General features: G+C 41.7%; 1 long non-coding RNA gene across 3 annotated transcripts in view; it reads left to right on the forward strand.

Annotated features, from left to right (window-relative positions):
* The first annotated feature begins 5437 nt into the window (after positions 1–5437).
* Positions 5438–17536, forward strand: part of LOC125484012 — a 79059-nt gene continuing 66960 nt past the window's right edge. For all 3 annotated transcript variants that reach the window (XR_007262877.1, XR_007262875.1, XR_007262876.1), the window contains exon 1: positions 5438–5716. This is a non-coding gene — a long non-coding RNA (uncharacterized LOC125484012). The remainder of the gene's footprint in view (positions 5717–17536) is intronic.

Below are 17536 nucleotides of genomic sequence, written 5' to 3' on the forward strand. Positions count from 1 at the left end.
CTTGCACGGAATTATAGATTGTCACCATTGACGACTTTGCAAAATATTATTAGCAAACACTGGAGAACGCAAAGCTCATAATTCTATTTCCGGAGATTCCATACATGGAAGATTGTAGTTGCAAAATTGGCCTTGTGTCTTCAATTTTGAGAAGGAAGTTCTTGGGAAGAGGGGGTGGTGGTGGTGAGGTACTGTATCCTTTGTTTAAGAAGGGCAGGACAATTGTTTGATTTTCATTCCAGCTGCGGCCTGTTGAACTGATAGCTTCTTGTAGGTTTTGCTCCTGATACATCTTATTATGCATACACTGTTACATCTTAATTATAATTAATTTTAAGAAGTAATCGCAAATCTTCTAAAGTGGTTAACTCAAATCAAAGACTGTTATAATATATGAAGAATTATCTCAAGGTGATGGTAACCAATATTGGGCCTGCAAATTCTCACTTAAAAAGAAAATATTGGTTATATGAGCCTTATAACGCATCCAATGCAAAAATCAAGGCCCAAAATTTTAGTGTTATTTCTGCTCAGGATTTAACTGTAAGTTACTTTATGTTTCTTGGTGCCTGTTTAAAAACCCCAGTTCCAACACAGGTACAATAAGTGAAGTGCAAGAAGTCATGAGAACACTGGTCAGCTATTCTGTGTGCTCACATAGGCATTTAAACTTGTGCAGGGATGATCGCGTCTGCTGTATACTCTGTGACACCAAAACAAAATCCAGGCATCCAGCATTTGCAAAAGGAGGAACAAACACAGGAAATCTGATTCAACAAAAATGTGAGAAACAGGAGATCAGGTCTGTCGGAAGGCATCCTCCCCAGAAGCACTTATCCAAGTAGGATTGGAAAAAAAGAGCAGAATGAACACAATCTGCAGAACAAAGTGAACTTGGTCTGATAGGAGGAAACAGATGGCTGACCTCAAGAAAGCAGCTCCAGTAAATCTCAAGTACAGTTTAGCATGAGGAACACCTGCTCCACGTCACCAGCTTACAAAGAATAAATCATTTTGTGCTGAATCATTAGAATCATTGATAGAGGTTTATCTTGTGGGGTAGAGCCACGATAAAGAGGCCACCAGATGCTTACCATAGACAAACTGCAACTGCATAAATCAAACTATGGACGCCCAAGAATCTTAAATTTCATACGGGAAATTCTTTTGTGCCAGCAAAGATGCCTATTTGTTCATTTTTATTTATTTTATTTAGAATGGTCTGGATGGCTGCATATGAAAGTCCTAAGCTATCAGCACTTGCCGGTTCATAGAATAAAGTAGCGCATTACAAAGAGCAAACCAGATTTGGAAGAAGATCCCTGGAACTATATGCCCTTGACACCATTTGAAGAAGCTACCTTCACTGGGCAGTGCTATCACGGGCGGTATAGTATGGGGCTATGAAGCTAAATTCTTCCTTGAAGGTAAAGGTTCACACTATCATGTCAAAAGCAAGGGGTATTTCAATTTCAATAACATCACCTCCCCATTCGAAAGGTGACTCCCCTAGTGCAGTATATTGCAGTGAAATCTCTGCTTGAATTTGCTTCTTAAAGGCAGCATCTTGTTGCAATTGATCTCTCTAATTTTGTCAACCTGAATCAACTGATCAATGCACAACCAAGATCTATTAGTAAACTGCAACTCGCCTGCAAATGGCACCAGCATACATATGCACAGCCTGCAAAATGGGCATCATTAGCTGAAGAGGTATTTTCTGCTGACTAACAAATTGTCTTTGACTTCTCAGAATGAGGTAGCAGTTCTAAAAATTGATGGCAGTTGAGAAAATACAGAGGATCTTATTAATAATGAGGTTTGGTCACTTCATTTCATACATTTGAACTGAATTACTTAAAGGGCCACCTTAGGCAATCAGTTAAATCTATTGTGTTTGAGTGCATGATGCAGCAGTCTTTCTTGCTGTGCAGTATTTGAGAGGTTAGATCCTAATAGTTTGGACTTGTTTCTGAATTGTCTTCTTCCTTCTCCTCAATGGTATGGGCTCTTTCTACAGCAAAGTCATGAAGCATACAACAAAAATCTGCAACACCCCTGTAACAGGCTTGAAACTAGGCCTCCTGGCACAGAGATCGGGACACTGCCACGCTCCACAAGAGACCCTTGTAGTTCAGAGACATTATTACACACTTCTGGAGCAGGTGGGACTTGAACCAGGGAACTATTAGCCTAACAGCTGGAACACTACCACAGCATCACCACAGTTCCTAAGATACCCTTCTAATGCGTGATGTTAATTGGGAGTCTCATATGTCAATGGGACCCCAAGACCATTTTAATTGGGGCTTCAGCATGGATGCAACTGTAGCTGACCTGCCAAGTCGAAGGGAGTGGGAGTTTGGAAGATATCTTTCATGTAGCTGAGGAGGTTTCACCATTGGACAAGGATTGACCATTAAAGTTATGTTGTGTGTACTGCCATCTGAATCTTCTAAGTGTGTGGGCTCTTTATGGGTTAGTGTGGTCTAGTGTGTGCAAAGGTAGCCGCCTTCCAGTCTAATGAACAGAGTCTTATGAAGTAAACAAGATGAAGTTTAATCTGCATCTGTCCATATTTACAATTTGTAAGAGTGGCTCTAAATTACTGCAAAGACTGTTGGGAGGACCTGGCCTTAGATTTGTCTCTTTGGAGATCCTACTTTACTCTCTCACCAAGTCTATATGATGTAATCAAAGTGGGTGGTGCTTATTGCAGTCATTCAAGAGTTAACCCTTTCAGACCCAGGCATTACAATTTGCCTGGAAGACTGCAGGTGACACTTGCTCTTCCCACCTTTTCCTGATGGTGTCCACTCCATAACCTGTTCCCATTTGTTCCAGGCAGGAATTAAACAGGTGACACATAGCTGAGGCAAAATAACCTGGACCTGAAATTTTTTTTGCTTCTCAAAGCTAGAGTTCAACCTGAAGCAAAGGAAATCTGAAAATAAAGATATACAGTGAAAAAGTCATTTTCAAATCTAAAAAGGAATGTAGATTTGCAATTACAAGTTTCATCACCCTGACTTTTAATCAGAGGAAGGTGGTATCACCAGGTTTCAATCACCAAGATGTTACAGCTTGAAGCTCTTCCTCCTTTATCTGTGAGATTGCAAGATTTGATCTGATTGACGTCACAGTGGTAGATAGCAAAAACCAAAAGTGAACCTGTGGTTATTGATGCCTGGATGTAGTGCTTTCTGCCCCAGTAAGGATGAAAGGAGCCTTCCTGCTCAGTTTGCCATGTCTCATTCTTGTACCACTAAATGCCTGTCAGGTTCTTGCACAGCGGTTGCTGTCTATAGTTGATTGAAACCAGATTATGGTGAAGACCAAACTAGCCTTGAGTTATTTGATTTAAAATTGGAGGCTCCACATGGTACTGTAAGTCAGTACTTTCTAATCACTGGAGGTCTGAGTTCATATCTAGTTCAAGAATATAAGATAGAGACTGTCAATCACTTTACAATTAACTATAACTAATGATAAAAGAGATAGACTGTGACCAAAGCACAGAACTGTTGCTTTTCAACATGAGATAATGAAACATATGATAGCACTAAAATTAAAACACACCAAATATTTTCACGCAACCTCTAAAATTTTAATTCATAAATCATTTCTTATTCTGCAAGATAAATGTTGCAACATGAGTGTTATAGTGCTATATGACTGATAAGATCAGCAGAGTGTAAGGTAAGCCAGTCTGAAGGATGATCCTTCCTGTCTGCTACAAGTTCTGCATTGCATGGAGTCCTTTGTTATTCTGTCTATTGCAGAAGGATGTAAGATCCAATTAGTTGCTCGATATATGTCAGCAGCAAGATATTTGCTCTTGCTGCATTTCAAAAAGAATATTTGGCAGAAGTTGCAAAGAGACTGAGAAAATTATGGGGAGTAATGACTCTTTTATAATATTTATGTAGGCTAGCTGCTGACAGGATTCTTTCGAATTCTCTGCCCAGAGATTTTGCTGCACCAGTGCATGTATTGAAGGCTGAGTTAGACAGTTTTCTGACATACAAAGGAGTCAAGAGTTCTGAAGGACAGGTAGCAAAATGGAGGTAAGGCCATATCAATAGGCCTTGATCTTACTGAATGGCAGAGCAGGCTCAAAGGATGGACTGGCCTACTCCTTGTTCTTGTTTCTTAAGTTCTTATTATAAAAACAAGACACAAAGTTACAGATGCAGCAAATGTCTTTTCTAAGAGACTATGTAAATCTTTGAATCATCTTGCCAAAAAGGTGATGAAAGCAAAATCTTTTAGTATTTTAAAGCTGAAGAGGATAGATTCTTGGTAAGCAAGTGGGTGAAAGGTTATCAGGGATTAGGAAGAAATGTGGATTTGTAATTACAATCAATTCAGCTAAGATCTTAATAAATGGTAGTGCAAGCCAGAGAGACAGAATGGCCAAGTCCTACTGAGTGATAGTAAGAACTGCAGATGCTGGAGTCAGAGATAACACTGTGTGGAGCTGGAGGAACACAACAGGCCAGGCAGCATCAGAGGAGCAGGAAAGTTGATGTTTCGGGTCAGGACCCTTCTCCAACTTGTTGTTTATATGTAATTTGCATTTAAATAGCACTTTCATAACCTCAGGATGCCCCAGTAGTTTTACATTAGTGGCAGAACTTTGATCTAGAAATTAACTTAGTGCTTCCTGCACGAAATCTCCTTGCTGCAATTTTGCTTCTTCTATTATTTCTTCATTCTCCTCCTCTAATGGGCCTGCTGTTGCACCAAACATTCTCCTCTTTATTCTCCTGCACCATGATTATTACTTGGTGCAATTTACAGTTCCTTACAATTACTACATCAGTGAGGACATCAACCAAAGCTGCTGAAAAGAAACATAAGAAATATGATCTTCCGGGACTCTAAGTGATGATAACGGAAGCAATGTCACTCCTACGCTTTTATCCACAATAAAGGTATCTTATGGACAGAATGATGATTCATCCAATGTGTTGAAAGGCATCATCTGAATATTCATAAAATTAAAGTCTCTCCGTTTAGGCTGGCAGTTGGGTTAACACAATAACGCAGTGTGGAGCTGGAGGAACACAGCAGGCCAGGCAGCATCAGAGGAGCAGGAAGGTTGACGTTTTGGGTCAGGACCATTCTTCAGAAATGTTGAAGTTTCGGGTCGGGTCCTGACCTGAAACATCAAGTTTCCTGCTCCTCTGATGCTGCCTGGCCTGCTGTGTGTTCCTCCAGCTCCACACTGTGTTATCTCAGACTCCAGCATCGGCAGTTCTTACTATCTATGGGTTGACATGATGTTCTGTTATTTACTTGGGTATTTCTATTTCTAACTCTTGGAATCATGTTGTCCAATGAATGATATATATCCCATCCAGCTTTATGTTTCTATTCCAAAAGTAAGCGACGAACGTCAGAGATAGCAAGAACTGCAGATGCTGGAGTCAGAGATAACACAGTGTGGAGCTGGAGGAACACAGCAGGCCAAGCAGCATCAGAGGAGTAGAAAAGCTGATGGTTCGGGTCGGGACCCTTCTTCAGAAAAGCAATGGCATGATATCAGTAGGAAGCAAGTTAGAAGCCTACACACTTTTCTGCTCTTGATACATTAAATTGCTGCCCAGTAATGCAACTGGAGTGACATCCTGCAGTGCTCAGCCAAACAGTGCTTATTCAGAATGGATCCTCACTCTGCCAAACACGACAAGAGCGAACACCCATGGAGCAAGTAAATTTTCCAAGTAGTCTTGCCTCATTTTATTCAGAAAGTTCAGAGCATTTGTGTAAAGGCACAACTTTTTGATCCCTTTAAGTTCTAACGCTTAATACTTTATACAAAACAATAAGCTTCTGTGTTTTTGCACAAATGCTATTTATTTTAATATGTACCATACTGTACATGTTATAATGAAACTTTACAATATGTTACACCACGTCTTATGATATATTCGATATGTTATTGCATTTTGTTGCAGTCAGTTCAAGTTTTATATAATTCCTCCCTTTTTAAGTGCAACGGTTTCCTTCATGAATCTGTAATAACCGTTATACCTCATCCAGGAAATTGTGGTTAAGAAAGGCTGAAACGTTTTATGTTTGACAAATCATCTGAGTAGGAAACCAAAATAGATCTGCCGTCCTGCCGCAGGTCCAGGGAATGTCAGTGTTTGGCTTCCAAACGTGGGATTGTGAAACATATGGAAGGCAGGCATGTGTAGCTCAGAAACCGTTATTAACTGCAGACAGTTTTGAGGTTAGATCTGTGGGTATGCTGGCATGCAAGTACGTGTAACAGTCCCTTAAGTTATCTTGTGCACAAGCAAAAGATTCTCACGATCATAACAAAATAGTAAAAGGGAGAATGTTTCATTTCTCCAGTGTCACATTCTGCCCTCTTGATGGTTAAGACAAGAAAGAAGTGGGACTGTTCTAAGTATTTAACTCAGAATACGAATGCTGTGCAAAGGAAATATTGAAACATGAAGTGTGGTTTTTATTGTCATTTATTGAGCTGCAGAGTGTAAAGTGCTCTATTTGGGGTTATCTATTTCAACAATTGAGGCTGTGGACATTTAACACAATGTGAACTCGATGGGGCAAGGTTGGATGAGACCTGCTAGGATCACACTGTTCAAGACCGTGCGCCTCTTTATTGTGTTGCAAAGTTTGTGTTGCAATTGCTAATTTAAATGGTAGTAGTTCATAGGCCAGAACTAAATGTGTTACTGAGTGGTTGCATTCCTCAGCAGGGGCCCAGGTTCATGTGAGGCATGCACCACTTAAAAGTTAACCTGCTTTTTTTAAAGAGGAGATGCATTCTGACTAAAGCATAAGACCATAACACCATAAAAAATAAGAACAGGAGTAAGCCATTCAGCCCCTTGACCCTGCTCTATCAATCAATAGAATCATGGCTGATCCAACACTCCTTACATCCACTCTTCTGCTCTTCCCTCATAATGCTTGATTTCTGCGCTGATCAAGAATTTATCTATCTCGGCCTTAAATATACACAAGGACCCTGTCCCCACGGCTCTCTGCAGTAATGACTTCCGAAGATTCACAGACCTCTGAGAGATGAAATTCCTCCTCACCCCAGTCTTAAATTGGTGCCCCTTTATTCTGAGACTATGCCTTCTGGTAGAGACTCCTGTATGAAGGGAAACATCCACTCAACATGTATCCAGTCAGATACTGAAAATGGTTGCAAAAGGCATCTGGTCTGCAAGAAAAGTGAATATGGTGCAACAAGACAGAGAACATTTTCCAAGGTTCTCAAGATGAACGGGAGGAGAAAGATTCTGTCCCCACAGAGAGTTAGGAGGAATTCCAGAGAGTCATTGGGAAGGCAGCCGGAGCCAATAGCCATCAATGTCAATAGCAGCAGCCTAAACCCGGTGAGCTTGATGCAAAGTTGAAAGAAGTTGAATAACTTCACATAAGTGTCAAGGTCAATGAAGGTATCTTAAAATGCCAGAGGTAGTAGGAACTGCTGATGCTGGAGTCTGAGATAACAAGGTGTCGAGCTGGATGAACGCAGCAGGACAGGCAGCATCAGAGGAGCAGGAAAGCTGATGTCTTCTTCAGAAAATGCCATATCCTTAAGCACGAACCAGGCAGTCCAAAGAAGGTTCCCTATGCTGGTACAGGTTTGAAGAGACTGGGGTTGGGGAGATTGGGTCTGTACTCATTGGATTGTACAAGAATGAGAAAAAGAATGTTTTTGAACCATCAAGATTCTTATGGAATTTGACAGGATAGATGAAGCTAATTTGTTTCCCCTTGTGGGCGAGTCTAGGACTAGAGGGCAGTGGGGCTGAACCACAGAGGATAACGATATGTTCCTGCCTAATCCATTGTCTCACATCCTACTGTACCCTTGTTTCATCCCTTTTCTGATACCCTAGAACTGCCTCTAATTGGTAGGGGAGCATGAAGTCCAAGAGGTACAAGGCACTGATGATAAAGACACCCTATTGCTTGATTTCACAGACGTAGTATGCATCTCAAATCCTGGCACTGTACAAATGTTGGAGGACAACATTAAGGTGGGATTGCATGGTTTGGCAGAGGGCATTGTGCAGCCCGATGTTCTTCGTGTTTAGCATGAAATTGGTGGAATTTACAGAAACAGCTGTGATGTAGGGTTTGATGGCTGATGTCTCATCTATCATTGCAGCAGCCATTCAATATCAGCTCAGACGGAGGTCATGAAATCTCAGTTTGTTGCCAACCAGGCTCATGTCGCTGCCATTGTGACTTTGGCTACAGAGTTTGTTGGAACTCCACAGAGTCAGACTGTAGTCACTCCTAGATAAGGCAGAGGCAGGGAGATGCAGTAGATTAAGAGTAAGGACTGAATAGTATAAAAGGGCAGTCTCTGGAGTGCATGATAGAATCCTGACTCACAGAGATCATAGTAAGCAGTAGCCATGTGGATACAGCAACTTAAGGTAATATTCATGGTGTCAGCTTATCCAAGGTGGCAACTAGGGAGTCTTCTAAATTCTTGTGATGTAAAATCACAGACAGAAATCCGTGAGGAGAGAAGACAGAAGTCTTTTAGCAGACAACGAAGAACATCAAACCTTATTTAGGTCAGAGGTAGACTGAAGCCTGTAGCGTTGGTTGAATCTCTGCCATTACCCCAATAGTTTGAAAATGTAGAAGGTCCACAAAGTGGTTAACATTGGGAATTGTGGAAGAAACAGTCTCAATGATATTGGGCAGCATCGGGATTGCATGCCAAAGAGCAGAAGCGTTAGCCCTGTATGTTCCTGTATACAGTCAGGCACAGAGCCAAAGACATCCTCCTGAGGCAGAAAGTAAAAGTAACTGCTATGGATTTCAAGTCCACCCTGAAGGCATTTAACGCATGTTTTTTTCCCAAAGCAAAACCTCGTTATTGAGCAAGACTGGTTTAATCAAAGGTCCCAGGGGCAAGAGGAACCTATCAAATTGTTTCTTAACAACCTATACTAGTAAGCAAGTTGCTGTGGAAACTGAACACTAAAAGATAAGAACATTTGGGATCAAGTTATGATAGGCAACCATGATGAGAATTTATCAGATTCTTTACAGTCAAAAGACCATTTCATTTTGGAGCAAACAAGTCAATACACATCATAAACTGAGATCAGGGTTCAGAATCAGACCACTAACCAAGGAAACACTGAGACTTTATCAGAATCAATAGGTTGGGCAGGCCAACTCCGAAAAACCGGCAGAAATGGGAAGAGTGGGGAACACGTAAAAACAGTCATTTTAAAACACTGTTTTGGAGCAAAGCAATGCCCGAATCCCTTAGAATCACGAATCAAAGGGATTGAGTGTTTCTAGTAAGGGAAACTTGGGCACTTCAAATGTTTTACAAGACTTAAATTTTATTATCACCACAAAAGCAGCAAAAGAAAAGCCCCAATTAGGAGAGGTTTCCTGAAAAGGGTAAATTTGAAAGAAAAGAGAAAATCAAAGAAATTTCAGTTGGAAGCCAGCAAGGAAAAATACTGAATCCATTGCATTTGACTTTTAATGAAGGAAGAATACTTTCTCTAAGTGAAATAAAGGAAAGCAAAGGGAGATTCTGGACAATCACAGTTAAAGTTCTAGGCTTCAAAAGTTTAAATGAGGCACCTTCAATTTTAGTGGACAGGTTGCTGAGTTTGAATCAGTAAATTTCCAGCTAGTCAGAATCAGACTACAAGGTTCAGGCAGCACAAGTCTTCAAGTATAAGGTCAGTTCACTGCCACACTTCATGACAAGGGATGAGAAATCAACTTTCTCTGTATTAAAGAACTAAGCAATATTTCTTCGAAGGAGCAACACACGCACATTATTAGATCTTCTCAAAAGAATGGATATTCTATTACATGATAATAATGGGTCAGATTTTTGTCAAGAATTCTAGTTTTCAAGGTCTAGGAAAGTCCAAGAAAAAATATCATGCCAGATTATTTGAGGGTGCTGATCTAATATCTTTACACACTCCCAATAAAATATCACACCCATTCTTGAGAAAGTTAAAGCAAAGCTTTATAGCAATGCTACACTCTGGAATTCTGTAGTGCAATGGTAGTGTTCCTACCTCTGGCATGGTCTAGTGCTGTGGACTCTTCTGGGGCTGATCCTGGGGATGATGAAGTCCCACCTCTGCATGACCCCATCCAAATCCAGGTCCCTGCCTGCAGGATGGGACAGAGGCTTCTCCCTGTCTGCCATGCCCAGGTCAAATATCAGGAACCAAGCAGAGCAGCTCCAGATTGGCAGTACTTGTCTGAGTGTACAATTGGCATTAAAGGTGGCATGGATTCAAAAGATGACAGTGAATTCTAGGCTAACTGCCCAGTGGTAAGTTGTTCCAGGAATGGCATTTGGTAAAATGGGCAGACATCTTATGGGAGGGATGCTGTAGGGGCAGGGTAAGTAGTTAATGAGGGGAAATTGGTAAGGTACAGTGAGAAGACTCAATGGGCCTTGCAATGGAAATCCCTCCAAAAAACTGGAAATAAATTGAACTTAGCCAAAAGAAGCATGTGTTTCAGTATAACACATCTATCTCCATCCTGATCTCATGATAGACTTCTCTTTTCTCTACCAAAGGCTATATGGCATCATCAGATTGGTGGAGCCTAATGCAGCCTGCAACATTAACATTTACAAAACCATTACACGCCTTTAGCCGTCAAAGCCCACACATGCAGAATTCACTTGCTGCACCTCTCCACATGCTTTATTCCTTTAAGCCACTTCGTAAAACCCTTGACCTATTGCACAGATAGCTTCCTAGATGGCTCTGCATCATACTGTGCTTTACAATCTGCCTGTGAGTTTGTGCCTTGGGAGGTATTTTTATATTAAAGTAGCTTTATAAATGCAAGGTGATTTGTTGTTGTAACCAGAGAGTGGTTGATGATTTCATTAAAGAGCACTGCTGGGGATTCCTCCCTGTTGCTGAATATCAGAGATGCACATTTATGAGAAATATTAGCTGGAGTGATTAACATGACAATGGTGGCCCCCATATCAACAATGTATGCTGGCAGTTAATGTAACCTATCTACTCTGCATATTTCTGATGCATGGTTCTAACTTCCCTAAAACTGACCTCCCCAAAATAGCTTCAGAGATAGTAGAAACTGCAAATGCTGGAGAATCTGAGATAACAAGGTGTAGAGCTGGATGAACACAGCAGGCCAAGCGGCATCAGAAGAGCAGGAAACCTGATGTTTCGGGCCTAGACTCTTCTTCAGAAATGGCCCATCTGTTATCTCTCTCCCCAAGATAGCGTCTGGCAGCGCAGAGCCATTTTGTGACAAGGGTACCCGGAGCACTGAAACTACAAATACTATAAGGATGAGTTCTCCTGCTTGGCCTTCTATCTGTAAACCCTGTCTTCCCTCTTAAAACCCCTGCTCATCCAAATTGGTGCTGCCCAGATTCTACCCCACTATCCCTGCTTGCCCATTAACCCCATCCTTGCTGACTTATTCCGCTTCCTATATATCTCCAAAGGCTAAACTTTAAAATTTCCATCCTCTTGTTTAAATCCCTCTGTTGCCTCACTCCCCTCCTAAGCCTGGTCCTCCTCACAGTCAACAATCTTAGCCTGTATTCCCTGTTCTGTTCCTTTGCCTTTAGTCTTTCTTGCATCTTCACTTCATTCATCCCACCTACCTCCCATTGTGTCATAAATGGAATTTCTTCTCAAACTCCTTCACCTCCCTAACCATTTCCTTGTTTGAGATTTAAACCATATCTCTCCCTATCACTTTCATTGCCTTGTGTGTCTGTGTGTGTCTGTGCCTGTCAATATAAAACAGAATCAAACGTAACCCCAGAGCATTTAGCCTAGATGATGAGTGCTGTATTGTTACCATAGTGTCACAGTCAGATAGCAGATTTAATTGGTATGTAATTGTCCTCCCAATCCTGAGATCAAGTCGTAGCTTTGAAACTGCTCCTTCATATCAATGATCACCCATAGCATAGTTCCAATTTTGTACGAGCAAGGTTTTTTGTTGTATTCAGGTATCTTCTGCTTTTCTTTGCAAGGAAGTGTTCAAATGTCTAATGTTTCAGACCTCAACTGCCAGTCAGGGAATTGTGCAGTGCTGATATGCAACAGTATTTACAATAAACTAGTAAGATGTGTCAGCAGTGTTGTGCCTTTCAGAATAAGTAATCCACATGTGATTACATTATCAAAAGTTCAGGAATAAAAGGGTAAAAAGAAAGATATCAAAGCGAAAGTTAGAATAAACAAATCTTGAGCTTCCCTGATGACAAAAAGATGACGATTAAGATGAAGAAATGAAGTGTGCTTATGATACTTGTCAGGTGGATAATACACCTGAGAATCAGGTTAAATTTAAAAAGTTCAGAAGTGAATTGAAAAAGCAAACTAGAGAAGCAAAGAGAGAATATGAGAAGACACTGATAGCCAACATGAAAGGGAATCCAAAAGTCTTCCAGGGGCATATAAATAGTAAAAGGCCGTAAAAGGAGTAAGCCATTTAGGGACCAAAAAGGGGATTCAGGAATGTGGCGGTGTGCATGGATGAAATGAACACTATTCATCTGTTTTTATCATAGGAGATTTCATGATAAAACAGGAGTTTAAGGTGATTAGGTTGTCTGTGAATAAAGTTAATAAAATCAGATTAAGTGTAAGAATGAATATTGTGGAGGACTGGTCATAATTCTCTAGTCTTCCTGAGGTTGGGATGGTGCCAAATGACTGTGGAAATGCAAAGTTACAGCCTTGACGAAAAATGTCTGTAAAGATGGCCCAGCAACTACAGGTCAGTCAGTTTAACCTCAGTGGTGGGGAGAGATAACGGGTAAAAATTATTCATTACTTCGGTAATTAGGGAGAGCTGGCATGGATTTCTTGAGGGCAAATTATGTTTGACTAGCTTGATAGATTTTTGGTGAGAATAATGATATTGATATGGTGTATTTAGATGACCAAAAGGTAATTGATAAAGTGTCACACAATAGACCTGTGGACAAATAAAAGGTCATGGAATTAAAGATACAGTAACAATTATTTGAGTGGCAAGGAGCAGGGAGTAAACATGAACAGTTATTTCTCGGACTGGATGTAGGTTTACAGTGGAGTATCCTTGGTGTTGTTGTAAGGACCTCTGCTTCTCCAATTACATATTCATGAACTTGGCACACAGTTTCAAAATTTGCTGATGAAACAAAATTTGGAAATATTGTGAAATGTGAGGATAGTATAGAATTGCAGAAGCATGTGGATAGAAAGCCAGAGCCAGGGGCCCTGGTTGATTTTTCTGCTCACTGGCCCAAAGATATCAAGAACAATTGTAGGCTTGTTGACACTGGGACAAACTAATTAGCCAGACAGGTGGAGGTGGGAGGGACAGGGAAGGGGAGGATGTTGGTAACAGAGAATTACATTTGTGCTTTTTAGATCTTTTTGAGTCAGTATATTATCAAATAGTGCATTTTCTGTTCAGTCAAGGGATGAAAATGAGAACAAGAGTCAGAAGAAAAGTGAGTTGACTGTGAATTCACGCAGTGATATAATCAAATTAATTCCTTCCACTGGAATTAGAGATAATGGTACAGATTTTCACCGAGAACAATTCAAGGAACTAACATTCACTTCCCTATCTCTTTATCTCCTGTTTAAGAATTTAACAATACTCATGTGAAAGTCTACTGGAACCTCACTTTCAGCTGTCCTGATCTATGTTCAGTACTGTTGCCTTTCAACAATGGGTATAGAAGTCCCTTTGAGGAACAAGACATATGACTCATTTCTAAAGCCACTAACTCAGATTAGAAGTTTATAACAAAACAAAAACGTTTGGACTTACACAGAAGTGCATCACTTGTGCAGAGGAGAGAGCAAGTGTGGATTGATTTATAACTGGTTGAATCAACTGACCAATCTACACCTTATCAATTTTTACTGAAAAAATCAACAGGAGGTATTCTCAACGTCTGGCTTTTTAAAATAATTATGCACTTACGATATGCAAACATCACTATATTTATTGCCAATCTTTAATTGCCCTAGCAAAGTTTTTGTGAGCCACCTTCTTGGACCACTGCTGTCTAGTGCAGTGATTTTTATAGAGCTAAGTGTCCTGCTAGGCCATTTCTCAGAGCAAATAAGGGTCAGCTATATTGCACATTTGTCCCAGCAGCATCACCAAGGGTAGGAGATGAAGCTGAGACACCAATGGAGTCTGGTCTTAACGTTAGTCTGGGGTGTCGCAAGGACCAGCTGGCAGAGCCCAGTAATGTTGGAATTGTCAAGGCAGTGTGTACTATCTACAAGATGCACTGCCGAAATTTGCCAAAGATCCTCAGACAGCATCTTCCAAACCCACAACCACTTCCATCCAGAAGGACAAGGGCAGCAGATTCTTGGGAATACCACCACCTTCAAGTTCCCCTCTAAACCACTCACCATCCTGACTTGGAAATATACCGCCGTACCTTCACGCTAGTTCAAAATCCTGGAATTCCCTCCTTAATGGCATTGTGGGTCAACATGCAGCAGATGAACTGCAGTGGTTCAAACAGACAGCTCACCACCACCTTCTCAAGGACAGCTAGCGACAGGCAATAAATGCTGGCCAGCCAGCAACACTCATATCCCACAAATGAATAAATAAATGAAAAGTCAGGAGAGGAACTTTGGCAGGGCAGGGTGGGGATGGGGAGGAGAATTGGAATTATCAGAGCAGGCTATCTGACACCTCCCTAGCTGATAGTCATATTGCACCTGGGCTGGGTAGGCAGGTGGCATGTTACCACTGCCATGTAGAACAATTAGTCAGTTGATCAAACCAGTTATGAATCAATCCACACTTGTCCATGCTGACCCCATCCGCAATCGTGCTCTCAACCCCACAGGATTGTAAAATCCCAGCCTAGTTGTCTGGGTTCTATGACAAAGGGTTTTGCCCTGAAACATTGACTTTCCTGCTTCTCAGATGCTGTCTGACCTGCTGTGCTTTTCCAGCCTTACACCCATACACTCTAGGTTGCTATGATACCTTATGCCAACTTTCTGCCTGCCAACTGCTAGCTGAAGAACAGCGAGCCACTTTCCAACAGGAGAATGGTGCCCTTCCTCAATCATACCTGGCTCCTTATTCTATCGAATGTTCTATGCTTATCCTGGTGAGAACTTTTCACACTAAATGAGTGACTGCCTCCTGAGTGGGGGTGGCCTTGTCAATGCTCTAAGATCGTTCTCGAATTTTAACAACTGAAAATCTAATCTCAAGGACGTTGATGTGTGCAACCCAGAAGAAAACACATGGGAACATTTCTGGATTAAAAAGGAGATCTTTGAATAGTATTGCTTATTAGTCCCTAAAAATAATCCTCCTTACTTACCTTTCCAGAGCCAGGCCCCTCTGTTTACCAAAGTTTTACCATTACTGTTCCTACTCCTGGGCCAGCTGCAGTACCAGAAGTGGCCACATTCCCCAGTGGCACTGCTAGTACTGAAGAATTGTTGGACACTGACAGGTGAGGAATTTATGCTTAGGGTTTATGTTTGTATCTCACTGGCACTTAATCATATCGAGAATGGTTACAGCTGGATTGCTCCCAGCTCTTCAGCCAGTGGAAAGGCTGACTGCTGTTGCCTTTAGTTCTAGCCCATTAATGGTTTCATTTTAGTCATTCACAGGATGAGGGTGTCTCTGGCTAGGTCAGCATTTTTGCCCATCCCTAATTGCTCAGATGACCGTTGACTATCAACCACATTGCTGTGGATCTAGAGTCACCTGTAGGTCCAACCAGGTAGGTGCAGTGGTTTCCTGGAGAACAAAAAAAAAGTCACAAGCTGCTGTACACAGTTTCTGGATATTTCATCACATTTCCAGCGTGAATGCTTTGGGGGTGGGTGGGGGTTGGAAGGTAAGGTAGCTGGAAGACTAGCTGATTCTAGTTAGGCTGCCTTATGATTGCTACCTCTGACGAGGTGACATATGCACTACACAATTCCTTCATTATGCTTTGGAAAATCGCAATCTTTTTGAGTAGTCTGCTGAATGGTAGGTGCAAACCACAGTCAAGGAGGCAGCTGCCAAATCCACCTCAGGCAGAAGAGGGGTCAAACCCTGCGCTCCTGGAACCAGTCTACTCCAAACCAGCTCACTGGCCAACTAAGCCGACCATAGCAGGGCTTGAACCTGGCTCAGAGGGAGTGACACTACCCACTTTGCCACAAGATCTCTATTTCCTACAATCTACTCTCTGTCAATAAAGGCTTCCACTTGATTTAGGCAGGATGGCTAGCCATCCGCTTTTAGGGCTGCAATTCCAAGTTTGCCAGTCAGCAGAGATTGTTGCTGTAGACTTTTATACAGGTGGTCCCCATTTTCCAACGCAAACATGGCAGTATGCAGATAAGAATTTCCCACATTTTATCATGAAGGAGATTGGACAAGGGATTATCGATAGTTATAAAGATGTTGGATACGAAGAGCTGATTTGCTGCTTCCTGTGGTGTAAATTTCTATGCTTCTGTCGTTAAGCAGCGTTATAACAAGGTAAATAGTGACATTCTGTTTCCACTGATTGGTGAGCCATTGGCCAAAACTCAAAACACCACAAAAGAAATCGATAGGAATTTTTAAAAAAGAATCTTTATATTGATTAGAATGTGGAATTCTGTCACAAGCCGCTGAAGCACACACCAAAACTCATTCAAAAGGCAATCCAATAGATGTTTGAGAAAGTGGAATCTTAAAGGTTGTAAGAGCAAAATAAATGAACTGGTTTTGAAGAGAAAACACAGGCGCAGAGTTGGTGGTTGTGATTTCTCTCTCGTTGGGTGAAGCAACAAGGGCCAATACTTGGGCCAAGTTGGCATTGGAGAGATTCTCAGCCCATTCCTGCCACATCAGCAATTAGGATTTGAGCAAGGGGTTACAATGGCAACATTCCAAACTATCACTGACGAAGGCCCATTAAGTAGTCAAATAATGAATACTTAAAGGGCTCAACCCACTCCACTGGCCTGATTAACTGCTTTCCACGAGGCAAGAAAGTGACTGCTTCTCCCATATGGGGGAAGCAAGGTGCTGCACCATTTGGTCCAATCTAGGGGACAATCGAAAGCAGAGGTTGGAGGCAGAGGTGGTGGTTGCCACTGAAATCCAGCCCCTCCTCTACCCTTCACTCAAACTCCTCTGAAACTGCACCCCTCACATTCCACAATCTCCCCCCAAAAACGGACGTATCTGCTTGCCAGTGCAGGAGGCCTGGGCCTCCACAGAGTTTTCTTCAGCTGCCTGAGGCTGCCAGCATCTGACTTACTGCAGCCTCAGGTGGGCCTTGTCCTCAGTGGTGAGGCTCACAGGATCAACAAGTAGATGTCTAGTTGGTGCTTGATCAGATGAACTTTCTCAGTGTTGCGGGAGGAGAATCATTCGGTTTTTAAGGCACCCACCCCAATACAGTTCACAGACCATTAGATCCTAGCTAACGGGTCAAATTTGCTTGTTTCTATATTGTAACCCACTATAACTTGGAACACAAGATAACAAG

Source organism: Rhincodon typus, chromosome 9 (genome assembly GCF_021869965.1).
Source record: "Rhincodon typus isolate 14 chromosome 9, sRhiTyp1.1, whole genome shotgun sequence".
Classification (NCBI taxonomy): Eukaryota; Metazoa; Chordata; class Chondrichthyes; order Orectolobiformes; family Rhincodontidae; genus Rhincodon; species Rhincodon typus.